The 27,503-nt window shown below is 34.6% G+C and overlaps 31 non-coding genes across 31 annotated transcripts; all 31 read right to left on the bottom strand.

The window, feature by feature from the left end:
* Window positions 1-669: 669 nt before the first annotated feature.
* On the bottom strand, window positions 670-752 carry TRNAL-UAA (transfer RNA leucine (anticodon UAA)). Its single transcript has one exon. It is a non-coding gene; the product is annotated as a tRNA-Leu (tRNA).
* Window positions 753-1,225: 473 nt separating this feature from the next.
* TRNAL-UAA (transfer RNA leucine (anticodon UAA)) lies at window positions 1,226-1,308 on the bottom strand. The gene has a single exon. It is a non-coding gene; the product is annotated as a tRNA-Leu (tRNA).
* Window positions 1,309-2,087: 779 nt separating this feature from the next.
* Window positions 2,088-2,170, bottom strand: TRNAL-UAA (transfer RNA leucine (anticodon UAA)). The gene has a single exon. It is a non-coding gene; the product is annotated as a tRNA-Leu (tRNA).
* A 779-nt stretch (window positions 2,171-2,949) lies between these two features.
* TRNAL-UAA (transfer RNA leucine (anticodon UAA)) lies at window positions 2,950-3,032 on the bottom strand. The gene has a single exon. It is a non-coding gene; the product is annotated as a tRNA-Leu (tRNA).
* A 779-nt stretch (window positions 3,033-3,811) lies between these two features.
* Window positions 3,812-3,894, bottom strand: TRNAL-UAA (transfer RNA leucine (anticodon UAA)). Its single transcript has one exon. It is a non-coding gene; the product is annotated as a tRNA-Leu (tRNA).
* Window positions 3,895-4,367: 473 nt separating this feature from the next.
* Window positions 4,368-4,450, bottom strand: TRNAL-UAA (transfer RNA leucine (anticodon UAA)). The gene has a single exon. It is a non-coding gene; the product is annotated as a tRNA-Leu (tRNA).
* A 779-nt stretch (window positions 4,451-5,229) lies between these two features.
* TRNAL-UAA (transfer RNA leucine (anticodon UAA)) lies at window positions 5,230-5,312 on the bottom strand. The gene has a single exon. It is a non-coding gene; the product is annotated as a tRNA-Leu (tRNA).
* Window positions 5,313-6,091: 779 nt separating this feature from the next.
* TRNAL-UAA (transfer RNA leucine (anticodon UAA)) lies at window positions 6,092-6,174 on the bottom strand. Its single transcript has one exon. It is a non-coding gene; the product is annotated as a tRNA-Leu (tRNA).
* Window positions 6,175-6,953: 779 nt separating this feature from the next.
* TRNAL-UAA (transfer RNA leucine (anticodon UAA)) lies at window positions 6,954-7,036 on the bottom strand. The gene has a single exon. It is a non-coding gene; the product is annotated as a tRNA-Leu (tRNA).
* Window positions 7,037-8,371: 1,335 nt separating this feature from the next.
* Window positions 8,372-8,454, bottom strand: TRNAL-UAA (transfer RNA leucine (anticodon UAA)). The gene has a single exon. It is a non-coding gene; the product is annotated as a tRNA-Leu (tRNA).
* Window positions 8,455-9,233: 779 nt separating this feature from the next.
* On the bottom strand, window positions 9,234-9,316 carry TRNAL-UAA (transfer RNA leucine (anticodon UAA)). The gene has a single exon. It is a non-coding gene; the product is annotated as a tRNA-Leu (tRNA).
* A 779-nt stretch (window positions 9,317-10,095) lies between these two features.
* On the bottom strand, window positions 10,096-10,178 carry TRNAL-UAA (transfer RNA leucine (anticodon UAA)). Its single transcript has one exon. It is a non-coding gene; the product is annotated as a tRNA-Leu (tRNA).
* A 473-nt stretch (window positions 10,179-10,651) lies between these two features.
* On the bottom strand, window positions 10,652-10,734 carry TRNAL-UAA (transfer RNA leucine (anticodon UAA)). The gene has a single exon. It is a non-coding gene; the product is annotated as a tRNA-Leu (tRNA).
* A 779-nt stretch (window positions 10,735-11,513) lies between these two features.
* Window positions 11,514-11,596, bottom strand: TRNAL-UAA (transfer RNA leucine (anticodon UAA)). Its single transcript has one exon. It is a non-coding gene; the product is annotated as a tRNA-Leu (tRNA).
* Window positions 11,597-12,931: 1,335 nt separating this feature from the next.
* Window positions 12,932-13,014, bottom strand: TRNAL-UAA (transfer RNA leucine (anticodon UAA)). The gene has a single exon. It is a non-coding gene; the product is annotated as a tRNA-Leu (tRNA).
* Window positions 13,015-13,793: 779 nt separating this feature from the next.
* On the bottom strand, window positions 13,794-13,876 carry TRNAL-UAA (transfer RNA leucine (anticodon UAA)). Its single transcript has one exon. It is a non-coding gene; the product is annotated as a tRNA-Leu (tRNA).
* Window positions 13,877-15,211: 1,335 nt separating this feature from the next.
* Window positions 15,212-15,294, bottom strand: TRNAL-UAA (transfer RNA leucine (anticodon UAA)). Its single transcript has one exon. It is a non-coding gene; the product is annotated as a tRNA-Leu (tRNA).
* A 779-nt stretch (window positions 15,295-16,073) lies between these two features.
* On the bottom strand, window positions 16,074-16,156 carry TRNAL-UAA (transfer RNA leucine (anticodon UAA)). Its single transcript has one exon. It is a non-coding gene; the product is annotated as a tRNA-Leu (tRNA).
* Window positions 16,157-16,935: 779 nt separating this feature from the next.
* Window positions 16,936-17,018, bottom strand: TRNAL-UAA (transfer RNA leucine (anticodon UAA)). The gene has a single exon. It is a non-coding gene; the product is annotated as a tRNA-Leu (tRNA).
* A 779-nt stretch (window positions 17,019-17,797) lies between these two features.
* Window positions 17,798-17,880, bottom strand: TRNAL-UAA (transfer RNA leucine (anticodon UAA)). Its single transcript has one exon. It is a non-coding gene; the product is annotated as a tRNA-Leu (tRNA).
* Window positions 17,881-18,659: 779 nt separating this feature from the next.
* Window positions 18,660-18,742, bottom strand: TRNAL-UAA (transfer RNA leucine (anticodon UAA)). The gene has a single exon. It is a non-coding gene; the product is annotated as a tRNA-Leu (tRNA).
* Window positions 18,743-19,521: 779 nt separating this feature from the next.
* On the bottom strand, window positions 19,522-19,604 carry TRNAL-UAA (transfer RNA leucine (anticodon UAA)). The gene has a single exon. It is a non-coding gene; the product is annotated as a tRNA-Leu (tRNA).
* A 779-nt stretch (window positions 19,605-20,383) lies between these two features.
* On the bottom strand, window positions 20,384-20,466 carry TRNAL-UAA (transfer RNA leucine (anticodon UAA)). The gene has a single exon. It is a non-coding gene; the product is annotated as a tRNA-Leu (tRNA).
* Window positions 20,467-21,245: 779 nt separating this feature from the next.
* TRNAL-UAA (transfer RNA leucine (anticodon UAA)) lies at window positions 21,246-21,328 on the bottom strand. Its single transcript has one exon. It is a non-coding gene; the product is annotated as a tRNA-Leu (tRNA).
* A 473-nt stretch (window positions 21,329-21,801) lies between these two features.
* TRNAL-UAA (transfer RNA leucine (anticodon UAA)) lies at window positions 21,802-21,884 on the bottom strand. Its single transcript has one exon. It is a non-coding gene; the product is annotated as a tRNA-Leu (tRNA).
* Window positions 21,885-22,660: 776 nt separating this feature from the next.
* On the bottom strand, window positions 22,661-22,743 carry TRNAL-UAA (transfer RNA leucine (anticodon UAA)). The gene has a single exon. It is a non-coding gene; the product is annotated as a tRNA-Leu (tRNA).
* A 778-nt stretch (window positions 22,744-23,521) lies between these two features.
* On the bottom strand, window positions 23,522-23,605 carry TRNAL-UAA (transfer RNA leucine (anticodon UAA)). The gene has a single exon. It is a non-coding gene; the product is annotated as a tRNA-Leu (tRNA).
* Window positions 23,606-24,382: 777 nt separating this feature from the next.
* Window positions 24,383-24,466, bottom strand: TRNAL-UAA (transfer RNA leucine (anticodon UAA)). The gene has a single exon. It is a non-coding gene; the product is annotated as a tRNA-Leu (tRNA).
* A 778-nt stretch (window positions 24,467-25,244) lies between these two features.
* On the bottom strand, window positions 25,245-25,327 carry TRNAL-UAA (transfer RNA leucine (anticodon UAA)). Its single transcript has one exon. It is a non-coding gene; the product is annotated as a tRNA-Leu (tRNA).
* A 779-nt stretch (window positions 25,328-26,106) lies between these two features.
* TRNAL-UAA (transfer RNA leucine (anticodon UAA)) lies at window positions 26,107-26,189 on the bottom strand. Its single transcript has one exon. It is a non-coding gene; the product is annotated as a tRNA-Leu (tRNA).
* A 779-nt stretch (window positions 26,190-26,968) lies between these two features.
* On the bottom strand, window positions 26,969-27,051 carry TRNAL-UAA (transfer RNA leucine (anticodon UAA)). The gene has a single exon. It is a non-coding gene; the product is annotated as a tRNA-Leu (tRNA).
* Window positions 27,052-27,503: the final 452 nt, after the last annotated feature.

The raw sequence follows: 27,503 nt of genomic DNA, 5'->3' as shown, positions 1-27,503 counted from the left end.
GCATTAGATTGGCCTCTACTGTAAACCCTTGTTTTCACTGTAAATTTTATGCAACAACATTAAGTTTCCTCGGTATGTGGAATTTCATTTTTGGCAATATGTTTAGAGTGGTGACAAAGAGTGAATATTGGAATAAAATGCCACCTTGACTTTTCAACAACACTAAGGGCAAAATTTGAGTATCTTTAGACAGTTTAACCTCTCCAAAGAAGCTCATACTTGACAAATTCATCAGTGTACCATACTCCAGAGTTTCTCAGGCAGATTTTACATTTCTTGACATCCTACGTACAATGGCCATCTCCTTTCAAGATCCTAAACTTCTAGTAGATAATGTTTTATGCAAATGGCTTGCATTATATTTCTGAGTTTCTCATATTATTCTGACCTCATATGTTTCTTTTGGGACTGTAGTTTGAATATTTATCTCAATAAATCAACTTTCCCTTTATCCCTAAACTTTCCTCTTGGATAAAGCTTGGAACTTACTGTAAAATCATGATCTGATGTAAAAGAGATTATTTTCATAATCAAAACGATAAAATTGAGAGGGCGATGGTCACAGTTATCGTAGAAATATGACGATACTATTGGACAATAACAGCTTTCCTTTTGTCCAATCATCACTCCATTTTGAGAAACCTTGTCTAACTTCAAGTGTAAAAGTCATACCAGCAGTGGGGTTTGAACCCACGCGGATACATATCCATTGGATCTTAAGGCCTATGCCTTAACCACTCAGCCATCCTGGTCAATTCACTGAGCAATGCATCTTTCATACACAGGTGATGGTTATTAAACAAATGTTTTCTTATAAATATTGCACAAACAGATTTCTTATTTTATAAGCCACTTATCAAGAGCATTAGATTGGATCCCAAACTTCTAGTAGATAATGTTTTCAGCAAATGGCTTGCATTATATTTCTGAGTTTCTCATAATATTCTGACCTCATATGTTTCTTTTGGGACTGTAGTTTGAATATTTATCTCAATAAATCAACTTTCCCTTTATCCCTAAACTTTCCTCCTGGATAAAGCTTGGAACTTACTGTAAAATAATGATCTGATGTAAAAGAGATTATTTTCATAATCAAAACGATAAAATTCGAACCCCACTCCTGGTATGATTTTTACACTTGAAGTTAGTCAAGGTTTCTCAAAACGGAGTGATGATTGAGCCAAAGGAGGGCTATTATTGTTTTATCGTTCAAGTGTTAAAATCATACCAGGAGTGGGGTTTGAACCCACGTGGATACATATCCATTGGATCTTAAGTCCAACGCCTTAAACACTCGGCCATCCTGGTCAATTCACTGATGAATGCATCTTTCATACACAGGTGATTGTTATTAAACAAATGTTTTCTTATAAATTTTGCACTAACAGATTTCTTATTTTATAAGCCACTTATCAAGAGCATTAGATTGGCCTTTACTGTAAACCCTTGTGTTGACTGTAAATTTTATGCAACAACATTAAGTTTCCTCATTATATGGAATTTCATTTTTGGCTATATGTTTAGATTGGTGACAAAGAGTGAATATTGGAATAAAATGCCACCTTGATTTTTCAACAACACTAAGGGCAAAATTTGAGTATCTTTAGACAGTTTAACCTCTCCAAAGAAGCTCATTCCTGACAAATTCATCAGTTTAGCATACTCCTGATTTTATCAGGCAGATTTTGCATTTCTTGACATCCTACGTACCATGGCCATCTCCTTTCTGGATCCCAAGCTTCTAGTAGATAATGTTTTATGCAAATGGCTTGCATTATATTTCTGAGTTTCTCATACTATTCTGACCTCATATGTTTCTTTTGGGACTGTAGTTTGAATATTTATCTCAATAAATCAACTTTCCCTTTATCCCTAAACTTTCCTCTTGGATAAAGCTTGGAACTTACTGTAAAATCATGATCTGATGTAAAAGAGATTATATTCATAATCAAAATGATAAACTTAAGAGGGCGATGGTCACAGTTATCGTAGAAATATAATGATACTATCGGACATTAATAGCTCTCCTTTTGCTCAATCATCACTCTGTTTTGAGAAACCTTAACTAACTTGAAGTGTAAAAATCATACCAGGAGTGGGGTTCGAACCCACGTGGATACATATCCATTGGATCTTAAGTCCAACGCCTTAACCACTCGGCCATCCTGGTCAATTCACTGATGAATGCATCTTTCATACACAGGTGATTGTTATTAAACAAATGTTTTCTTATAAATTTTGCACTAACAGATTTCTTATTTTATAAGCCACTTATCAAGAGCATTAGATTGGCCTCTACTGTAAACCCTTGTGTTGACTGTAAATTTTATGCAACAACATTAAGTTTCCTCATTATATGGAATTTCATTTTTGGCTATATGTTTAGATTGGTGACAAAGAGTGAATATTGGAATAAAATGCCACCTTGATTTTTCAACAACACTAAGCGCAAAATTTGAATATCTTTAGACAGTTTAACCTCTCCAAAGAAGCTCATTCCTGACAAATTCATCAGTTTAGCATACTCCTGATTTTATCAGGCAGATTTTGCATTTCTTGACATCCTACGTACCATGGCCATCTCCTTTCTGGATCCCAAGCTTCTAGTAGATAATGTTTTATGCAAATGGCTTGCATTATATTTCTGAGTTTCTCATACTATTCTGACCTCATATGTTTCTTTTGGGACTGTAGTTTGAATATTTATCTCAATAAATCAACTTTCCCTTTATCCCTAAACTTTCCTCTTGGATAAAGCTTGGAACTTACTGTAAAATCATGATCTGATGTAAAAGAGATTATTTTCATAATCAAAATGATAAACTTAAGAGGGCGATGGTCACAGTTATCGAAGAAATATAACGATACTATCGGACAATAATAGCTCTCCTTTTGCTCAATCATCACTCCGTTTTGAGAAACCTTGACTAACTTCAAGTGTAAAAATCTTACCAGGAGTGGGGTTCGAACCCACGTGGATACATATCCATTGGATCTTAAGTCCAACACCTTAACCACTCGGCCATCCTAGTCAATTCACTGAAGAATGCATCTTTCATACACAGGTGATGGTTATTAAACAAATGTTTTCTTATAAATTTTGCACTAACAGATTTCTTATTTTATAAGCCACTTATCAAGAGCATTAGATTGGCCTCTACTGTAAACCCTTGTTTTCACTGTAAATTTTATGCAACAATATTAAGTTTCCTCGGTATGTGGAATTTCATTTTTGGCAATATGTTTAGAGTGGTGACAAAGAGTGAATATTGGAATAAAATGCCACCTTGACTTTTCAACAACACTAAGGGCAAAATTTGAGTATCTTTAGACAGTTTAACCTCTCCAAAGAAGCTCATACTTGACAAATTCATCAGTGTACCATACTCCAGAGTTTCTCAGGCAGATTTTACATTTCTTGACATCCTACGTACAATGGCCATCTCCTTTCAAGATCCTAAACTTCTAGTAGATAATGTTTTATGCAAATGGCTTGCATTATATTTCTGAGTTTCTCATATTATTCTGACCTCATATGTTTCTTTTGGGACTGTAGTTTGAATATTTATCTCAATAAATCAACTTTCCCTTTATCCCTAAACTTTCCTCTTGGATAAAGCTTGGAACTTACTGTAAAATCATGATCTGATGTAAAAGAGATTATTTTCATAATCAAAACGATAAAATTGAGAGGGCGATGGTCACAGTTATCGTAGAAATATGACGATACTATTGGACAATAACAGCTTTCCTTTTGTCCAATAATCACTCCATTTTGAGAAACCTTGTCTAACTTCAAGTGTAAAAGTCATACCAGCAGTGGGGCTTGAACCCACGCGGATACATATCCATTGGATCTTAAGGCCTATGCCTTAACCACTCAGCCATCCTGGTCAATTCACTGAGCAATGCATCTTTCATACACAGGTGATGGTTATTAAACAAATGTTTTCTTATAAATATTGCACAAACAGATTTCTTATTTTATAAGCCACTTATCAAGAGCATTAGATTGGATCCCAAACTTCTAGTAGATAATGTTTTCAGCAAATGGCTTGCATTATATTTCTGAGTTTCTCATAATATTCTGACCTCATATGTTTCTTTTGGGACTGTAGTTTGAATATTTATCTCAATAAATCAACTTTCCCTTTATCCCTAAACTTTCCTCCTGGATAAAGCTTTGAACTTACTGTAAAATAATGATCTGATGTAAAAGAGATTATTTTCATAATCAAAACGATAAAATTCGAACCCCACTCCTGGTATGATTTTTACACTTGAAGTTAGTCAAGGTTTCTCAAAACAGAGTGATGATTGAGCCAAAGGAGGGCTATTATTGTTTTATCGTTCAAGTGTTAAAAGCATACCAGGAGTGGGGTTTGAACCCACGTGGACACATATCCATTGGATCTTAAGTCCAACACCTTAACCACTCGGCCATCCTGGTCAATTCACTGATGAATGCATCTTTCATACACAGGTGATTGTTATTAAACAAATGTTTTCTTATAAATTTTGCACTAACAGATTTCTTATTTTATAAGCCACTTATCAAGAGCATTAGATTGGCCTCTACTGTAAACCCTTGTGTTGACTGTAAATTTTATGCAACAACATTAAGTTTCCTCATTATATGAAATTTCATTTTTGGCTATATGTTTAGATTGGTGACAAAGAGTGAATATTGGAATAAAATGCCACCTTGATTTTTCAACAACACTAAGCGCAAAATTTGAATATCTTTAGACAGTTTAACCTCTCCAAAGAAGCTCATTCCTGACAAATTCATCAGTTTAGCATACTCCTGATTTTATCAGGCAGATTTTGCATTTCTTGACATCCTACGTACCATGGCCATCTCCTTTCTGGATCCCAAGCTTCTAGTAGATAATGTTTTATGCAAATGGCTTGCATTATATTTCTGAGTTTCTCATACTATTCTGACCTCATATGTTTCTTTTGGGACTGTAGTTTGAATATTTATCTCAATAAATCAACTTTCCCTTTATCCCTAAACTTTCCTCTTGGATAAAGCTTGGAACTTACTGTAAAATCATGATCTGATGTAAAAGAGATTATATTCATAATCAAAATGATAAACTTAAGAGGGCGATGGTCACAGTTATCGTAGAAATATAATGATACTATCGGACATTAATAGCTCTCCTTTTGCTCAATCATCACTCTGTTTTGAGAAACCTTAACTAACTTGAAGTGTAAAAATCATACCAGGAGTGGGGTTCGAACCCACATGGATACATATCCATTGGATCTTAAGTCCAACGCCTTAACCACTCGGCCATCCTGGTCAATTCACTGATGAATGCATCTTTCATACACAGGTGATTGTTATTAAACAAATGTTTTCTTATAAATTTTGCACTAACAGATTTCTTATTTTATAAGCCACTTATCAAGAGCATTAGATTGGCCTCTACTGTAAACCCTTGTGTTGACTGTAAATTTTATGCAACAACATTAAGTTTCCTCATTATATGGAATTTCATTTTTGGCTATATGTTTAGATTGGTGACAAAGAGTGAATATTGGAATAAAATGCCACCTTGATTTTTCAACAACACTAAGCGCAAAATTTGAATATCTTTAGACAGTTTAACCTCTCCAAAGAAGCTCATTCCTGACAAATTCATCAGTTTAGCATACTCCTGATTTAATCAGGCAGATTTTGCATTTCTTGACATCCTACGTACCATGGCCATCTCCTTTCTGGATCCCAAGCTTCTAGTAGATAATGTTTTATGCAAATGGCTTGCATTATATTTCTGAGTTTCTCATACTATTCTGACCTCATATGTTTCTTTTGGGACTGTAGTTTGAATATTTATCTCAATAAATCAACTTTCCCTTTATCCCTAAACTTTCCTCTTGGATAAAGCTTGGAACTTACTGTAAAATCATGATCTGATGTAAAAGAGATTATATTCATAATCAAAATGATAAACTTAAGAGGGCGATGGTCACAGTTATCGTAGAAATATAATGATACTATCGGACATTAATAGCTCTCCTTTTGCTCAATCATCACTCTGTTTTGAGAAACCTTAACTAACTTGAAGTGTAAAAATCATACCAGGAGTGGGGCTCGAACCCACGTGGATACATATCCATTGGATCTTAAGTCCAACGCCTTAACCACTCGGCCATCCTGGTCAATTCACTGATGAATGCATCTTTCATACACAGGTGATTGTTATTAAACAAATGTTTTCTTATAAATTTTGCACTAACAGATTTCTTATTTTATAAGCCACTTATCAAGAGCATTAGATTGGCCTCTACTGTAAACCCTTGTGTTGACTGTAAATTTTATGCAACAACATTAAGTTTCCTCATTATATGGAATTTCATTTTTGGCTATATGTTTAGATTGGTGACAAAGAGTGAATATTGGAATAAAATGCCACCTTGATTTTTCAACAACACTAAGCGCAAAATTTGAATATCTTTAGACAGTTTAACCTCTCCAAAGAAGCTCATTCCTGACAAATTCATCAGTTTAGCATACTCCTGATTTTATCAGGCAGATTTTGCATTTCTTGACATCCTACGTACCATGGCCATCTCCTTTCTGGATCCCAAGCTTCTAGTAGATAATGTTTTATGCAAATGGCTTGCATTATATTTCTGAGTTTCTCATACTATTCTGACCTCATATGTTTCTTTTGGGACTGTAGTTTGAATATTTATCTCAATAAATCAACTTTCCCTTTATCCCTAAACTTTCCTCTTGGATAAAGCTTGGAACTTACTGTAAAATCATGATCTGATGTAAAAGAGATTATTTTCATAATCAAAATGATAAACTTAAGAGGGCGATGGTCACAGTTATCGAAGAAATATAACGATACTATCGGACAATAATAGCTCTCCTTTTGCTCAATCATCACTCCGTTTTGAGAAACCTTGACTAACTTCAAGTGTAAAAATCTTACCAGGAGTGGGGTTCGAACCCACGTGGATACATATCCATTGGATCTTAAGTCCAACACCTTAACCACTCGGCCATCCTAGTCAATTCACTGAAGAATGCATCTTTCATACACAGGTGATTGTTATTAAACAAATGTTTTCTTATAAATTTTGCACTAACAGATTTCTTATTTTATAAGCCACTTATCAAGAGCATTAGATTGGCCTCTACTGTAAACCCTTGTTTTCACTGTAAATTTTATGCAACAACATTAAGTTTCCTCGGTATGTGGAATTTCATTTTTGGCAATATGTTTAGAGTGGTGACAAAGAGTGAATATTGGAATAAAATGCCACCTTGACTTTTCAACAACACTAAGGGCAAAATTTGAGTATCTTTAGACAGTTTAACCTCTCCAAAGAAGCTCATACTTGACAAATTCATCAGTGTACCATACTCCAGAGTTTCTCAGGCAGATTTTACATTTCTTGACATCCTACGTACAATGGCCATCTCCTTTCAAGATCCTAATCTTCTAGTAGATAATGTTTTATGCAAATGGCTTGCATTATATTTCTGAGTTTCTCATATTATTCTGACCTCATATGTTTCTTTTGGGACTGTAGTTTGAATATTTATCTCCATAAATCAACTTTCCCTTTATCCCTAAACTTTCCTCTTGGATAAAGCTTGGAACTTACTGTAAAATCATGATCTGATGTAAAAGAGATTATTTTCATAATCAAAACGATAAAATTGAGAGGGCGATGGTCACAGTTATCGTAGAAATATGACGATACTATTGGACAATAACAGCTTTCCTTTTGTCCAATCATCACTCCATTTTGAGAAACCTTGTCTAACTTCAAGTGTAAAAGTCATACCAGCAGTGGGGTTTGAACCCACGCAGATACATATCCATTGGATCTTAAGGCCTATGCCTTAACCACTCAGCCATCCTGGTCAATTCACTGAGCAATGCATCTTTCATACACAGGTGATGGTTATTAAACAAATGTTTTCTTATAAATATTGCACAAACAGATTTCTTATTTTATAAGCCACTTATCAAGAGCATTAGATTGGATCCCAAACTTCTAGTAGATAATGTTTTCAGCAAATGGCTTGCATTATATTTCTGAGTTTCTCATAATATTCTGACCTCATATGTTTCTTTTGGGACTGTAGTTTGAATATTTATCTCAATAAATCAACTTTCCCTTTATCCCTAAACTTTCCTCCTGGATAAAGCTTGGAACTTACTGTAAAATAATGATCTGATGTAAAAGAGATTATTTTCATAATCAAAACGATAAAATTCAAACCCCACTCCTGGTATGATTTTTACACTTGAAGTTAGTCAAGGTTTCTCAAAACGGAGTGATGATTGAGCCAAAGGAGGGCTATTATTGTTTTATCGTTCAAGTGTTAAAATCATACCAGGAGTGGGGTTTGAACCCACGTGGATACATATCCATTGGATCTTAAGTCCAACGCCTTAACCACTCGGCCATCCTGGTCAATTCACTGATGAATGCATCTTTCATACACAGGTGATTGTTATTAAACAAATGTTTTCTTATAAATTTTGCACTAACAGATTTCTTATTTTATAAGCCACTTATCAAGAGCATTAGATTGGCCTCTACTGTAAACCCTTGTGTTGACTGTAAATTTTATGCAACAACATTAAGTTTCCTCATTATATGGAATTTCATTTTTGGCTATATGTTTAGATTGGTGACAAAGAGTGAATATTGGAATAAAATGCCACCTTGATTTTTCAACAACACTAAGCGCAAAATTTGAATATCTTTAGACAGTTTAACCTCTCCAAAGAAGCTCATTCCTGACAAATTCATCAGTTTAGCATACTCCTGATTTTATCAGGCAGATTTTGCATTTCTTGACATCCTACGTACCATGGCCATCTCCTTTCTGGATCCCAAGCTTCTAGTAGATAATGTTTTATGCAAATGGCTTGCATTATATTTCTGAGTTTCTCATACTATTCTGACCTCATATGTTTCTTTTGGGACTGTAGTTTGAATATTTATCTCAATAAATCAACTTTCCCTTTATCCCTAAACTTTCCTCTTGGATAAAGCTTGGAACTTACTGTAAAATCATGATCTGATGTAAAAGAGATTATTTTCATAATCAAAATGATAAACTTAAGAGGGCGATGGTCACAGTTATCGAAGAAATATAACGATACTATCGGACAATAATAGCTCTCCTTTTGCTCAATCATCACTCCGTTTTGAGAAACCTTGACTAACTTCAAGTGTAAAAATCTTACCAGGAGTGGGGTTCGAACCCACGTGGATACATATCCATTGGATCTTAAGTCCAACACCTTAACCACTCGGCCATCCTAGTCAATTCACTGAAGAATGCATCTTTCATACACAGGTGATGGTTATTAAACAAATGTTTTCTTATAAATTTTGCACTAACAGATTTCTTATTTTATAAGCCACTTATCAAGAGCATTAGATTGGCCTCTACTGTAAACCCTTGTTTTCACTGTAAATTTTATGCAACAACATTAAGTTTCCTCGGTATGTGGAATTTCATTTTTGGCAATATGTTTAGAGTGGTGACAAAGAGTGAATATTGGAATAAAATGCCACCTTGACTTTTCAACAACACTAAGGGCAAAATTTGAGTATCTTTAGACAGTTTAACCTCTCCAAAGAAGCTCATACTTGACAAATTCATCAGTGTACCATACTCCAGAGTTTCTCAGGCAGATTTTACATTTCTTGACATCCTACGTACAATGGCCATCTCCTTTCAAGATCCTAAACTTCTAGTAGATAATGTTTTATGCAAATGGCTTGCATTATATTTCTGAGTTTCTCATATTATTCTGACCTCATATGTTTCTTTTGGGACTGTAGTTTGAATATTTATCTCAATAAATCAACTTTCCCTTTATCCCTAAACTTTCCTCTTGGATAAAGCTTGGAACTTACTGTAAAATCATGATCTGATGTTAAAGAGATTATTTTCATAATCAAAACGATAAAATTGAGAGGGCGATGGTCACAGTTATCGTAGAAATATGACGATACTATTGGACAATAACAGCTTTCCTTTTGTCCAATCATCACTCCATTTTGAGAAACCTTGTCTAACTTCAAGTGTAAAAGTCATACCAGCAGTGGGGTTTGAACCCACGCGGATACATATCCATTGGATCTTAAGGCCTATGCCTTAACCACTCAGCCATCCTGGTCAATTCACTGAGCAATGCATCTTTCATACACAGGTGATGGTTATTAAACAAATGTTTTCTTATAAATATTGCACAAACAGATTTCTTATTTTATAAGCCACTTATCAAGAGCATTAGATTGGATCCCAAACTTCTAGTAGATAATGTTTTCAGCAAATGGCTTGCATTATATTTCTGAGTTTCTCATAATATTCTGACCTCATATGTTTCTTTTGGGACTGTAGTTTGAATATTTATCTCAATAAATCAACTTTCCCTTTATCCCTAAACTTTCCTCCTGGATAAAGCTTGGAACTTACTGTAAAATAATGATCTGATGTAAAAGAGATTATTTTCATAATCAAAACGATAAAATTCGAACCCCACTCCTGGTATGATTTTTACACTTGAAGTTAGTCAAGGTTTCTCAAAACGGAGTGATGATTGAGCCAAAGGAGGGCTATTATTGTTTTATCGTTCAAGTGTTAAAATCATACCAGGAGTGGGGTTTGAACCCACGTGGATACATATCCATTGGATCTTAAGTCCAACGCCTTAACCACTCGGCCATCCTGGTCAATTCACTGATGAATGCATCTTTCATACACAGGTGATTGTTATTAAACAAATGTTTTCTTATAAATTTTGCACTAACAGATTTCTTATTTTATAAGCCACTTATCAAGAGCATTAGATTGGCCTCTACTGTAAACCCTTGTGTTGACTGTAAATTTTATGCAACAACATTAAGTTTCCTCATTATATGGAATTTCATTTTTGGCTATATGTTTAGATTGGTGACAAAGAGTGAATATTGGAATAAAATGCCACCTTGATTTTTCAACAACACTAAGCGCAAAATTTGAATATCTTTAGACAGTTTAACCTCTCCAAAGAAGCTCATTCCTGACAAATTCATCAGTTTAGCATACTCCTGATTTTATCAGGCAGATTTTGCATTTCTTGACATCCTACGTACCATGGCCATCTCCTTTCTGGATCCCAAGCTTCTAGTAGATAATGTTTTATGCAAATGGCTTGCATTATATTTCTGAGTTTCTCATACTATTCTGACCTCATATGTTTCTTTTGGGACTGTAGTTTGAATATTTATCTCAATAAATCAACTTTCCCTTTATCCCTAAACTTTCCTCTTGGATAAAGCTTGGAACTTACTGTAAAATCATGATCTGATGTAAAAGAGATTATTTTCATAATCAAAATGATAAACTTAAGAGGGCGATGGTCACAGTTATCGAAGAAATATAACGATACTATCGGACAATAATAGCTCTCCTTTTGCTCAATCATCACTCCGTTTTGAGAAACCTTGACTAACTTCAAGTGTAAAAATCTTACCAGGAGTGGGGTTCGAACCCACGTGGATACATATCCATTGGATCTTAAGTCCAACACCTTAACCACTCGGCCATCCTAGTCAATTCACTGAAGAATGCATCTTTCATACACAGGTGATGGTTATTAAACAAATGTTTTCTTATAAATTTTGCACTAACAGATTTCTTATTTTATAAGCCACTTATCAAGAGCATTAGATTGGCCTCTACTGTAAACCCTTGTTTTCACTGTAAATTTTATGCAACAACATTAAGTTTCCTCGGTATGTGGAATTTCATTTTTGGCAATATGTTTAGAGTGGTGACAAAGAGTGAATATTGGAATAAAATGCCACCTTGACTTTTCAACAACACTAAGGGCAAAATTTGAGTATCTTTAGACAGTTTAACCTCTCCAAAGAAGCTCATACTTGACAAATTCATCAGTGTACCATACTCCAGAGTTTCTCAGGCAGATTTTACATTTCTTGACATCCTACGTACAATGGCCATCTCCTTTCAAGATCCTAAACTTCTAGTAGATAATGTTTTATGCAAATGGCTTGCATTATATTTCTGAGTTTCTCATATTATTCTGACCTCATATGTTTCTTTTGGGACTGTAGTTTGAATATTTATCTCAATAAATCAACTTTCCCTTTATCCCTAAACTTTCCTCTTGAATAAAGCTTGGAACTTACTGTAAAATCATGATCTGATGTAAAAGAGATTATTTTCATAATCAAAACGATAAAATTGAGAGGGCGATGGTCACAGTTATCGTAGAAATATGACGATACTATTGGACAATAACAGCTTTCCTTTTGTCCAATCATCACTCCATTTTGAGAAACCTTGTCTAACTTCAAGTGTAAAAGTCATACCAGCAGTGGGGTTTGATCCCACGCGGATACATATCCATTGGATCTTAAGGCCTATGCCTTAACCACTCAGCCATCCTGGTCAATTCACTGAGCAATGCATCTTTCATACACAGGTGATGGTTATTAAACAAATGTTTTCTTATAAATATTGCACAAACAGATTTCTTATTTTATAAGCCACTTATCAAGAGCATTAGATTGGATCCCAAACTTCTAGTAGATAATGTTTTCAGCAAATGGCTTGCATTATATTTCTGAGTTTCTCATAATATTCTGACCTCATATGTTTCTTTTGGGACTGTAGTTTGAATATTTATCTCAATAAATCAACTTTCCCTTTATCCCTAAACTTTCCTCCTGGATAAAGCTTGGAACTTACTGTAAAATAATGATCTGATGTAAAAGAGATTATTTTCATAATCAAAACGATAAAATTCGAACCCCACTCCTGGTATGATTTTTACACTTGAAGTTAGTCAAGGTTTCTCAAAACGGAGTGATGATTGAGCCAAAGGAGGGCTATTATTGTTTTATCGTTCAAGTGTTAAAATCATACCAGGAGTGGGGTTTGAACCCACGTGGATACATATCCATTGGATCTTAAGTCCAACGCCTTAACCACTCGGCCATCCTGGTCAATTCACTGATGAATGCATCTTTCATACACAGGTGATTGTTATTAAACAAATGTTTTCTTATAAATTTTGCACTAACAGATTTCTTATTTTATAAGCCACTTATCAAGAGCAATAGATTGGCCTCTACTGTAAACCCTTGTGTTGACTGTAAATTTTATGCAACAACATTAAGTTTCCTCATTATATGGAATTTCATTTTTGGCTATATGTTTAGATTGGTGACAAAGAGTGAATATTGGAATAAAATGCCACCTTGATTTTTCAACAACACTAAGCGCAAAATTTGAATATCTTTAGACAGTTTAACCTCTCCAAAGAAGCTCATTCCTGACAAATTCATCAGTTTAGCATACTCCTGATTTTATCAGGCAGATTTTGCATTTCTTGACATCCTACGTACCATGGCCATCTCCTTTCTGGATCCCAAGCTTCTAGTAGATAATGTTTTATGCAAATGGCTTGCATTATATTTCTGAGTTTCTCATACTATTCTGACCTCATATGTTTCTTTTGGGACTGTAGTTTGAATATTTATCTCAATAAATCAACTTTCCCTTTATCCCTAAACTTTCCTCTTGGATAAAGCTTGGAACTTACTGTAAAATCATGATCTGATGTAAAAGAGATTATATTCATAATCAAAATGATAAACTTAAGAGGGCGATGGTCACAGTTATCGAAGAAATATAACGATACTATCGGACAATAATAGCTCTCCTTTTGCTCAATCATCACTCCGTTTTGAGAAACCTTGACTAACTTCAAGTGTAAAAATCTTACCAGGAGTGGGGTTCGAACCCACGTGGATACATATCCATTGGATCTTAAGTCCAACACCTTAACAACTCGGCCATCCTAGTCAATTCGCTGAAGAATGCATCTTTCATACACAGGTGATGGTTATTAAACAAATGTTTTCTTATAAATTTTGCACTAACAGATTTCTTATTTTATAAGCCACTTATCAAGAGCATTAGATTGGCCTCTACTGTAAACCCTTGTTTTCACTGTAAATTTTATGCAACAACATTAAGTTTCCTCGGTATGTGGAAGTTCATTTTTGGCAATATGTTTAGAGTGGTGACAAAGAGTGAATATTGGAATAAAATGCCACCTTGACTTTTCAACAACACTAAGGGCAAAATTTGAGTATCTTTAGACAGTTTAACCTCTCCAAAGAAGCTCATACTTGACAAATTCATCAGTGTACCATACTCCAGAGTTTCTCAGGCAGATTTTACATTTCTTGACATCCTACGTACAATGGCCATCTCCTTTCAAGATCCTAAACTTCTAGTAGATAATGTTTTATGCAAATGGCTTGCATTATATTTCTGAGTTTCTCATATTATTCTGACCTCATATGTTTCTTTTGGGACTGTAGTTTGAATATTTATCTCAATAAATCAACTTTCCCTTTATCCCTAAACTTTCCTCTTGGATAAAGCTTGGAACTTACTGTAAAATCATGATCTGATGTAAAAGAGATTATTTTCATAATCAAAACGATAAAATTGAGAGGGCGATGGTCACAGTTATCGTAGAAATATGACGATACTATTGGACAATAACAGCTTTCCTTTTGTCCAATCATCACTCCATTTTGAGAAACCTTGTCTAACTTCAAGTGTAAAAGTCATACCAGCAGTGGGGTTTGATCCCACGCGGATACATATCCATTGGATCTTAAGGCCTATGCCTTAACCACTCAGCCATCCTGGTCAATTCACTGAGCAATGCATCTTTCATACACAGGTGATGGTTATTAAACAAATGTTTTCTTATAAATATTGCACAAACAGATTTCTTATTTTATAAGCCACTTATCAAGAGCATTAGATTGGATCCCAAACTTCTAGTAGATAATGTTTTCAGCAAATGGCTTGCATTATATTTCTGAGTTTCTCATAATATTCTGACCTCATATGTTTCTTTTGGGACTGTAGTTTGAATATTTATCTCAATAAATCAACTTTCCCTTTATCCCTAAACTTTCCTCCTGGATAAAGCTTGGAACTTACTGTAAAATAATGATCTGATGTAAAAGAGATTATTTTCATAATCAAAACGATAAAATTCGAACCCCACTCCTGGTATGATTTTTACACTTGAAGTTAGTCAAGGTTTCTCAAAACGGAGTGATGATTGAGCCAAAGGAGGGATATCATTGTTTTATCGTTCAAGTGTTAAAACCATACCAGGAGTGGGGTTTGAACCCACGTGGATACATATCCATTGGATCTTAAGTCCAACGCCTTAACCACTCGGCCATCCTGGTCAATTCACTGATGAATGCATCTTTCATACACAGGTGATTGTTATTAAACAAATGTTTTCTTATAAATTTTGCACTAACAGATTTCTTATTTTATAAGCCACTTATCAAGAGCATTAGATTGGCCTCTACTGTAAACCCTTGTGTTGACTGTAAATTTTATGCAACAACATTAAGTTTCCTCATTATATGGAATTTCATTTTTGGCTATATGTTTAGATTGGTGACAAAGAGTGAATATTGGAATAAAATGCCACCTTGATTTTTCAACAACACTAAGCGCAAAATTTGAATATCTTTAGACAGTTTAACCTCTCCAAAGAAGCTCATTCCTGACAAATTCATCAGTTTAGCATACTCCTGATTTTATCAGGCAGATTTTGCATTTCTTGACATCCTACGTACCATGGCCATCTCCTTTCTGGATCCCAAGCTTCTAGTAGATAATGTTTTATGCAAATGGCTTGCATTATATTTCTGAGTTTCTCATACTATTCTGACCTCATATGTTTCTTTTGGGACTGTAGTTTGAATATTTATCTCAATAAATCAACTTTCCCTTTATCCCTAAACTTTCCTCTTGGATAAACCTTGGAACTTACTGTAAAATCATGATCTGATGTAAAAGAGATTATATTCATAATCAAAATGATAAACTTAAGAGGGCGATGGTCACAGTTATCATAGAAATATAATGATACTATCGGACAATAATAGCTCTCCTTTTGCTCAATCATCACTCTGCTTTGAGAAACCTTAACTAACTTGAAGTGTAAAAATCATACCAGGAGTGGGGTTCGAACCCACGTGGATACATATCCATTGGATCTTAAGTCCAACGCCTTAACCACTCGGCCATCCTGGTCAATTCACTGATGAATGCATCTTTCATACACAGGTGATTGTTATTAAACAAATGTTTTCTTATAAATTTTGCACTAACAGATTTCTTATTTTATAAGCCACTTATCAAGAGCATTAGATTGGCCTCTACTGTAAACCCTTGTGTTGACTGTAAATTTTATGCAACAACATTAAGTTTCCTCATTATATGGAATTTCATTTTTGGCTATATGTTTAGATTGGTGACAAAGAGTGAATATTGGAATAAAATGCCACCTTGATTTTTCAACAACACTAAGCGCAAAATTTGAATATCTTTAGACAGTTTAACCTCTCCAAAGAAGCTCATTCCTGACAAATTCATCAGTTTAGCATACTCCTGATTTTATCAGGCAGATTTTGCATTTCTTGACATCCTACGTACCATGGCCATCTCCTTTCTGGATCCCAAGCTTCTAGTAGATAATGTTTTATGCAAATGGCTTGCATTATATTTCTGAGTTTCTCATACTATTCTGACCTCATATGTTTCTTTTGGGTCTGTAGTTTGAATATTTATCTCAATAAATCAACTTTCCCTTTATCCCTAAACTTTCCTCTTGGATAAAGCTTGGAACTTACTGTAAAATCATGATCTGATGTAAAAGAGATTATATTCATAATCAAAATGATAAACTTAAGAGGGCGATGGTCACAGTTATCGTAGAAATATAATGATACTATCGGACAATAATAGCTCTCCTTTTGCTCAATCATCACTCTGTTTTGAGAAACCTTAACTAACTTCGAGTGTAAAAATCATACCAGGAGTGGGGTTCGAACCCACGTGGATACATATCCATTGGATCTTAAGTCCTACGCCTTAACCACTCGGCCATCCTGGTCAATTCACTGATGAATGCATCTTTCATACACAGGTGATGGTTATTAAACAAATGTTTTCTTATAAATTTTGCACTAACAGATTTCTTATTTTATAAGCCACTTATCAAGAGCATTAGATTGGCCTCTACTGTAAACCCTTGTGTTGACTGTAAATTTTATGCAACAACATTAAGTTTCCTCATTATATGGAATTTCATTTTTGGCTATATGTTTAGATTGGTGACAAAGAGTGAATATTGGAATAAAATGCCACCTTGATTTTTCAACAACACTAAGCGCAAAATTTGAATATCTTTAGACAGTTTAACCTCTCCAAAGAAGCTCATTCCTGACAAATTCATCAGTTTAGCATACTCCTGATTTTATCAGGCAGATTTTGCATTTCTTGACATCCTACGTACCATGACCATCTCCTTTCTGGATCCCAAGCTTCTAGTAGATAATGTTTTATGCAAATGGCTTGCATTATATTTCTGAGTTTCTCATACTATTCTGACCTCATATGTTTCTTTTGGGACTGTAGTTTGAATATTTATCTCAATAAATCAACTTTCCTTTTATCCCTAAACTTTCCTCTTGGATAAAGCTTGGAACTTACTGTAAAATCATGATCTGATGTAAAAGAGATTATATTCATAATCAAAATGATAAACTTAAGAGGGCGATGGTCACAGTTATCATAGAAATATAATGATACTATCGGACAATAATAGCTCTCCTTTTGCTCAATCATCACTCTGTTTTGAGAAACCTTAACTAACTTCAAGTGTAAAAAGCATACCAGGAGTGGGGTTCGAACCCACGTGGATACATATCCATTGGATCTTAAGTCCAACGCCTTAACCACTCAGCCATCCTGGTCAATTCACTGATGAATGCATCTTTCATACACAGGTGATTGTTATTAAACAAATGTTTTCTTATAAATTTTGCACTAACAGATTTCTTATTTTATAAGCCACTTATCAAGAGCATTAGATTGGCCTCTACTGTAAACCCTTGTGTTGACTGTAAATTTTATGCAACAACATTAAGTTTCCTCATTATATGGAATTTCATTTTTGGCTATATGTTTAGATTGGTGACAAAGAGTGAATATTGGAACAAAATGCCACCTTGATTTTTCAACAACACTAAGCGCAAAATTTGAATATCTTTAGACAGTTTAACCTCTCCAAAGAAGCACATTCCTGACAAATTCATCAGTTTAGCATACTCCTGATTTTATCAGGCAGATTTTGCATTTCTTGACATGCTACGTACCATGGCCATCTCCTTTCTGGATCCCAAGCTTCTAGTAGATAATGTTTTATGCAAATGGCTTGCATTATATTTCTGAGTTTCTCATACTATTCTGACCTCATATGTTTCTTTTGGGACTGCAGTTTGAATATTTATCTCAATAAATCAACTTTCCCTTTATCCCTAAACTTTCCTCTTGGATAAAGCTTGGAACTTACTGTAAAATCATGATCTGATGTAAAAGAGATTATATTCATAATCAAAATGATAAACTTAAGAGGGCGATGGTCACAGTTATCGTAGAAATATAATGATACTATCGGACAATAATAGCTCTCCTTTTGCTCAATCATCACTCTGTTTTGAGAAACCTTAACTAACTTCAAGTGTAAAAACCATAGCAGGAGTGGGGTTTGAACCCACGTGGATACATATCCATTGGATCTTAAGTCCAATGCCTTAACCACTCGGCCATCCTGGTCAATTCACTGATAAATGCATCTTTCATACACAGGTGATGGTTATTAAACAAATGTTTTCTTATAAATATTGCACCAACAGATTTCTTATTTTATAAGCCTCTTATCAAGAGCGTTAGATTGGCCTCTACTGTAAACCCTTCTGTTGACTGTAAATTTCATGCAACAACATTAAGTTTCCTCGGTATGTGGAATTTCATTTTTGGCAATATGTTTAGAGTGGTGACAAAGAGTGAATATTGGAATAAAATGCCACCTTGATTTTTCAACAACACTAAGCGCAAAATTTGAGTATCTTTAGACAGTTTAACCTCTCCAAAGAAGCTCATACTTGACAAATTCATCAGTTTACCATACTCCAGATTTTCTCAGGCAGATTTTACATTTCTTGACATCCTACGTACCATGGCCATCTCCTTTCTGGATCCCAAACTTCTAGTAGATAATGTTTTATGCAAATGGCTTGCATTATATTTCTGAGTTTCTCATATTATTCTGACCTCATATGTTTCTTTTGGGACTGTAGTTTGAATATTTATCTCAATAAATCAACTTTCCCTTTATCCCTAAACTTTCCTCTTGGATAAAGCTTGGAACTTACTGTAAAATCATGATCTGATGTAAAAGAGATTATTTTCATAATCAAAACGATAAAATTAAGAGGGCGATGGTCACAGTTATCGTAGAAATATGACGATACTATTGGACAATAACAGCTTTCCTTTTGCTCAATCATCACTCCATTTTGAGAAACCTTGTCTTACTTCAAGTGTAAAAGTCATACCAGAAGTGGGGTTCGAACCCACACGGATACATATCCATTGGATCTTAAGTCCAATGCCTTAACCACTCGGCCATCCTGGTCAATTCACTGTGCAATACTTCTTTCATACAAAGGTGATGGTTATTAAACAAATGTTTTCTTATAAATATTGCACAAACAGATTTCTTATTTTATAAGCCACTTATCAAGAGCATTAGATTGGCCTCTACTGTAAACCCTTGTGTTGACTGTAAATTTTATGCAACAACATTAAGTTTCCTCATTATGTGGAATTTCATTTTTGGCTATATGTTTAGAGTGGTGACAAAGAGTGAATATTGGAATAAAATGCCACCTTGATTTTTCAACAACACTAAGGGCAAAATTTGAGTATCTTTAGACAGTTTAACCTCTCCAAAGAAGCTCATACTTGACAAATTCATCAGTTTACCATACCCCAGAGTTTCTCAGGCAGATTTGACATTTCTTGACATCCTACGTACAATGGCCATCTCCTTTCAAGATCCTAAACTTCTAGTAGATAATGTTTTCAGCAAATGGCTTGCATTATATTTCTGAGTTTCTCATATTATTCTCACCTCATATGTTTCTTTTGGGACTGTAGTTTGAATATTTATCTCAATAAATCAACTTTCCCTTTATCCCTAAACTTTCCTCTTGGATAAAGCTTGGAACTTACTGTAAAATCATGATCTGATGTAAAAGAGATTATTTTCATAATCAAAATGATAAACTTAAGAGGGCGATGGTCACAGTTATCGTAGAAATATGACGATACTATCGGACAATAACAGCTCTCCTTTTGCTCAATCATCACTCCGTTTTGAGAAACCTTGACGAACTTCAAGTGTAAAAATTTTACCAGGAGTGGGGTTCGAACCCACGTGGATACATATCCATTGGATATTAAGTCCAACGCCTTAACCACTCTGCCATCCTAGTCAATTCACTGAAGATTGCATCTTTCATACACAGCTGATGGTTATTAAACAAATGTTTTCTTATAAATTTTGCACTAACAGATTTCTTATTTTATAAGCCACTTATCAAGAGCATTAGATTGGCCTCTACTGTAAACCCTTGTTTTCACTGTAAATTTTCTACAACAACATTAAGTTTCCTCGGTATGTGGAATTTCATTTTTGGCAATATGTTTAGAGTGGTGACAAAGAGTGAATATTGGAATAAAATGCCACCTTGACTTTTCAACAACACTAAGGGCAAAATTTGAGTATCTTTAGACAGTTTAACCTCTCCAAAGAAGCTCATACTTGACAAATTCATCAGTGTACCATACTCCAGAGTTTCTCAGGCAGATTTTACATTTCTTGACATCCTACGTACAATGGCCATCTCCTTTCAAGATCCTAAACTTCTAGTAGATAATGTTTTATGCAAATGGCTTGCATTATATTTCTGAGTTTCTCATATTATTCTGACCTCATATGTTTCTTTTGGGACTGTAGTTTGAATATTTATCTCAATAAATCAACTTTCCCTTTATCCCTAAACTTTCCTCTTGGATAAAGCTTGGAACTTACTGTAAAATCATGATCTGATGTAAAAGAGATTATTTTCATAATCAAAACGATAAAATTGAGAGGGCGATGGTCACAGTTATCGTAGAAATATGACGATACTATTGGACAATAACAGCTTTCCTTTTGTCCAATCATCACTCCATTTTGAGAAACCTTGTCTAACTTCAAGTGTAAAAGTCATACCAGCAGTGGGGTTTGAACCCACGCGGATACATATCCATTGGATCTTAAGGCCTATGCCTTAACCACTCAGCCATCCTGGTCAATTCACTGAGCAATGCATCTTTCATACACAGGTGATGGTTATTAAACAAATGTTTTCTTATAAATATTGCACAAACAGATTTCTTATTTTATAAGCCACTTATCAAGAGCATTAGATTGGATCCCAAACTTCTAGTAGATAATGTTTTCAGCAAATTGCTTGCATTATATTTCTGAGTTTCTCATAATATTCTGACCTCATATGTTTCTTTTGGGACTGTAGTTTGAATATTTATCTCAATAAATCAACTTTCCCTTTATCCCTAAACTTTCCTCCTGGATAAAGCTTGGAACTTACTGTAAAATAATGATCTGATGTAAAAGAGATTATTTTCATAATCAAAACGATAAAATTCGAACCCCACTCCTGGTATGATTTTTACACTTGAAGTTAGTCAAGGTTTCTCAAAACGGAGTGATGATTGAGCCAAAGGAGGGCTATTATTGTTTTATCGTTCAAGTGTTAAAATCATACCAGGAGTGGGGTTTGAACCCACGTGGATACATATCCATTGGATCTTAAGTCCAACGCCTTAACCACTCGGCCATCCTGGTCAATTCACTGATGAATGCATCTTTCATACACAGGTGATTGTTATTAAACAAATGTTTTCTTATAAATTTTGCACTAACAGATTTCTTATTTTATAAGCCACTTATCAAGAGCATTAGATTGGCCTCTACTGTAAACCCTTGTGTTGACTGTAAATTTTATGCAACAACATTAAGTTTCCTCATTATATGGAATTTCATTTTTGGCTATATGTTTAGATTGGTGACAAAGAGTGAATATTGGAATAAAATGCCACCTTGATTTTTCAACAACACTAAGGGCAAAATTTGAGTATCTTTAGACAGTTTAACCTCTCCAAAGAAGCTCATTCCTGACAAATTCATCAGTTTAGCATACTCCTGATTTTATCAGGCAGATTTTGCATTTCTTGACATCCTACGTACCATGGCCATCTCCTTTCTGGATCCCAAGCTTCTAGTAGATAATGTTTTATGCAAATGGCTTGCATTATATTTCTGAGTTTCTCATACTATTCTGACCTCATATGTTTCTTTTGGGACTGTAGTTTGAATATTTATCTCAATAAATCAACTTTCCCTTTATCCCTAAACTTTCCTCTTGGATAAAGCTTGGAACTTACTGTAAAATCATGATCTGATGTAAAAGAGATTATATTCATAATCAAAATGATAAACTTAAGAGGGCGATGGTCACAGTTATCGTAGAAATATAATGATACTATCGGACATTAATAGCTCTCCTTTTGCTCAATCACTCTGTTTTGAGAAACCTTAACTAACTTGAAGTGTAAAAATCATACCAGGAGTGGGGTTCGAACCCACGTGGATACATATCCATTGGATCTTAAGTCCAACGCCTTAAACACTCGGCCATCCTGGTCAATTCACTGATAAATGCATCTTTCATACACAGGTGATTGTTATTAAACAAATGTTTTCTTATAAATTTTGCACTAACAGATTTCTTATTTTATAAGCCACTTATCAAGAGCATTAGATTGGCCTCTACTGTAAACCCTTGTGTTGACTGTAAATTTTATGCAACAACATTAAGTTTCCTCATTATATGGAATTTCATTTTTGGCTATATGTTTAGATTGGTGACAAAGAGTGAATATTGGAATAAAATGCCACCTTGATTTTTCAACAACACTAAGCGCAAAATTTGAATATCTTTAGACAGTTTAACCTCTCCAAAGAAGCTCATTCCTGACAAATTCATCAGTTTAGCATACTCCTGATTTTATCAGGCAGATTTTGCAATTCTTGACATCCTACGTACCATGGCCATCTCCTTTCTGGATCCCAAGCTTCTAGTAGATAATGTTTTATGCAAATGGCTTGCATTATATTTCTGAGTTTCTCATACTATTCTGACCTCATATGTTTCTTTTGGGACTGTAGTTTGAATATTTATCTCAATAAATCAACTTTCCCTTTATCCCTAAACTTTCCTCTTGGATAAAGCTTGGAACTTACTGTAAAATCATGATCTGATGTAAAAGAGATTATTTTCATAATCAAAATGATAAACTTAAGAGGGCGATGGTCACAGTTATCGAAGAAATATAACGATACTATCGGACAATAATAGCTCTCCTTTTGCTCAATCATCACTCTGTTTTGAGAAACCTTAACTAACTTGAAGTGTAAAAATCATACCAGGAGTGGGGTTCGAACCCACGTGGATACATATCCATTGGATCTTAAGTCCAACGCCTTAACCACTCGGCCACCTGGTCAATTCACTGATGAATGCATCTTTCATACACAGGTGATTGTTATTAAACAAATGTTTTCTTATAAATTTTGCACTAACAGATTTCTTATTTTATAAGCCACTTATCAAGAGCATTAGATTGGCCTCTACTGCAAACCCTTGTGTTGACTGTAAATTTTATGCAACAACATTAAGTTTCCTCATTATATGGAATTTCATTTTTGGCTATATGTTTAGATTGGTGACAAAGAGTGAATATTGGAATAAAATGCCACCTTGATTTTTCAACAACACTAAGCGCAAAATTTGAATATCTTTAGACAGTTTAACCTCTCCAAAGAAGCTCATTCCTGACAAATTCATCAGTGTAGCAAACTCCTGATTTTATCAGGCAGATTTTGCATTTCTTGACATCCTACGTACCATGGCCATCTCCTTTCTGGATCCCAAGCTTCTAGTAGATAATGTTTTATGCAAATGGCTTGCATTATATTTCTGAGTTTCTCATACTATTCTGACCTCATATGTTTCTTTTGGGACTGTAGTTTGAATATTTATCTCAATAAATCAACTTTCCCTTTATCCCTAAACTTTCCTCTTGGATAAAGCTTGGAACTTACTGTAAAATCATGATCTGATGTAAAAGAGATTATATTCATAATCAAAATGATAAACTTAAGAGGGCGATGGTCACAGTTATCGTAGAAATATAATGATACTATCGGACAATAATAGCTCTCCTTTTGCTCAATCATCACTCTGTTTTGAGAAACCTTAACTAACTTCAAGTGTAAAAATCATACCAGGAGTGGGGTTCGAACCCACGTGGATACATATCCATTGGATCTTAAGTCCAACGCCTTAACCACTCGGCCACCTGGTCAATTCACTGATGAATGCATCTTTCATACACAGGTGATTGTTATTAAACAAATGTTTTCTTATAAATTTTGCACTAACAGATTTCTTATTTTATAAGCCACTTATCAAGAGCATTAGATTGGCCTCTACTGCAAACCCTTGTGTTGACTGTAAATTTTATGCAACAACATTAAGTTTCCTCATTATATGGAATTTCATTTTTGGCTATATGTTTAGATTGGTGACAAAGAGTGAATATTGGAATAAAATGCCACCTTGATTTTTCAACAACACTAAGCGCAAAATTTGAATATCTTTAGACAGTTTAACCTCTCCAAAGAAGCTCATTCCTGACAAATTCATCAGTGTAGCATACTCCTGATTTTATCAGGCAGATTTTGCATTTCTTGACATCCTACGTACCATGGCCATCTCCTTTCTGGATCCCAAGCTTCTAGTAGATAATGTTTTATGCAAATGGCTTGCATTATATTTCTGAGTTTCTCATACTATTCTGACCTCATATGTTTCTTTTGGGACTGTAGTTTGAATATTTATCTCAATAAATCAACTTTCCCTTTATCCCTAAACTTTCCTCTTGGATAAAGCTTGGAACTTACTGTAAAATCATGATCTGATGTAAAAGAGATTATATTCATAATCAAAATGATAAACTTAAGAGGGCGATGGTCACAGTTATCGTAGAAATATAATGATACTATCGGACAATAATAGCTCTCCTTTTGCTCAATCATCACTCTGTTTTGAGAAACCTTAACTAACTTCAAGTGTAAAAATCATACCAGGAGTGGGGTTCGAACCCACGTGGATACATATCCATTGGATCTTAAGTCCAACGCCTTAACCACTCGGCCATCCTGGTCAATTCACTGATGAATGCATCTTTCATACACAGGTGATTGTTATTAAACAAATGTTTTCTTATAAATTTTGCACTAACAGATTTCTTATTTTATAAGCCACTTATCAAGAGCATTAGATTGGCCTCTACTGTAAACCCTTGTGTTGACTGTAAATTTTATGCAACAACATTAAGTTTCCTCATTATATGGAATTTCATTTTTGGCTATATGTTTAGATTGGTGACAAAGAGTGAATATTGGAATAAAATGCCACCTTGATTTTTCAACAACACTAAGCGCAAAATTTGAATATCTTTAGACAGTTTAACCTCTCCAAAGAAGCTCATTCCTGACAAATTCATCAGTTTAGCATACTCCTGATTTTATCAGGCAGATTTTGCATTTCTTGACATCCTACGTACCATGGCCATCTCCTTTCTGGATCCCAAGCTTCTAGTAGATAATGTTTTATGCAAATGGCTTGCATTATATTTCTGAGTTTCTCATACTATTCTGACCTCATATGTTTCTTTTGGGACTGTAGTTTGAATATTTATCTCAATAAATCAACTTTCCCTTTATCCCTAAACTTTCCTCTTGGATAAAGCTTGGAACTTACTGTAAAATCATGATCTGATGTAAAAGAGATTATATTCATAATCAAAATGATAAACTTAAGAGGGCGATGGTCACAGTTATCGTAGAAATATAATGATACTATCGGACATTAATAGCTCTCCTTTTGCTCAATCATCACTCTGTTTTGAGAAACCTTAACTAACTTGAAGTGTAAAAATCATACCAGGAGTGGGGTTCGAACCCACGTGGATACATATCCATTGGATCTTAAGTCCAACGCCTTAACCACTCGGCCATCCTGGTCAATTCACTGATGAATGCATCTTTCATACACAGGTGATTGTTATTAAACAAATGTTTTCTTATAAATTTTGCACTAACAGATTTCTTATTTTATAAGCCACTTATCAAGAGCATTAGATTGGCCTCTACTGTAAACCCTTGTGTTGACTGTAAATTTTATGCAACAACATTAAGTTTCCTCATTATATGGAATTTCATTTTTGGCTATATGTTTAGATTGGTGACAAAGAGTGAATATTGGAATAAAATGCCACCTTGATTTTTCAACAACACTAAGCGCAAAATTTGAATATCTTTAGACAGTTTAACCTCTCCAAAGAAGCTCATTCCTGACAAATTCATCAGTTTAGCATACTCCTGATTTTATCAGGCAGATTTTGCATTTCTTGACATCCTACGTACCATGGCCATCTCCTTTCTGGATCCCAAGCTTCTAGTAGATAATGTTTTATGCAAATGGCTTGCATTATATTTCTGAGTTTCTCATACTATTCTGACCTCATATGTTTCTTTTGGGACTGTAGTTTGAATATTTATCTCAATAAATCAACTTTCCCTTTATCCCTAAACTTTCCTCTTGGATAAAGCTTGGAACTTACTGTAAAATCATGATCTGATGTAAAAGAGATTATATTCATAATCAAAATGATAAACTTAAGAGGGCGATGGTCACAGTTATCGTAGAAATATAATGATACTATCGGACATTAATAGCTCTCCTTTTGCTCAATCATCACTCTGTTTTGAGAAACCTTAACTAACTTGAAGTGTAAAAATCATACCAGGAGTGGGGTTCGAACCCACGTGGATACATATCCATTGGATCTTAAGTCCAACGCCTTAACCACTCGGCCATCCTGGTCAATTCACTGATGAATGCATCTTTCATACACAGGTGATTGTTATTAAACAAATGTTTTCTTATAAATTTTGCACTAACAGATTTCTTATTTTATAAGCCACTTATCAAGAGCATTAGATTGGCCTCTACTGTAAACCCTTGTGTTGACTGTAAATTTTATGCAACAACATTAAGTTTCCTCATTATATGGAATTTCATTTTTGGCTATATGTTTAGATTGGTGACAAAGAGTGAATATTGGAATAAAATGCCACCTTGATTTTTCAACAACACTAAGCGCAAAATTTGAATATCTTTAGACAGTTTAACCTCTCCAAAGAAGCTCATTCCTGACAAATTCATCAGTGTAGCATACTCCTGATTTTATCAGGCAGATTTTGCATTTCTTGACATCCTACGTACCATGGCCATCTCCTTTCTGGATCCCAAGCTTCTAGTAGATAATGTTTTAT

The sequence above is a fragment of the Phyllobates terribilis genome, unplaced genomic scaffold (genome assembly GCF_046119375.1).
Source record: "Phyllobates terribilis strain yellow unplaced genomic scaffold, ASM4611937v1 Scaffold_3__8_contigs__length_932513732, whole genome shotgun sequence".
NCBI lineage: Eukaryota > Metazoa > Chordata > Amphibia > Anura > Dendrobatidae > Phyllobates > Phyllobates terribilis.
Note: the sequence above shows the minus strand (reverse complement) of the source record. Positions and strands in the feature narration are given on the sequence as shown.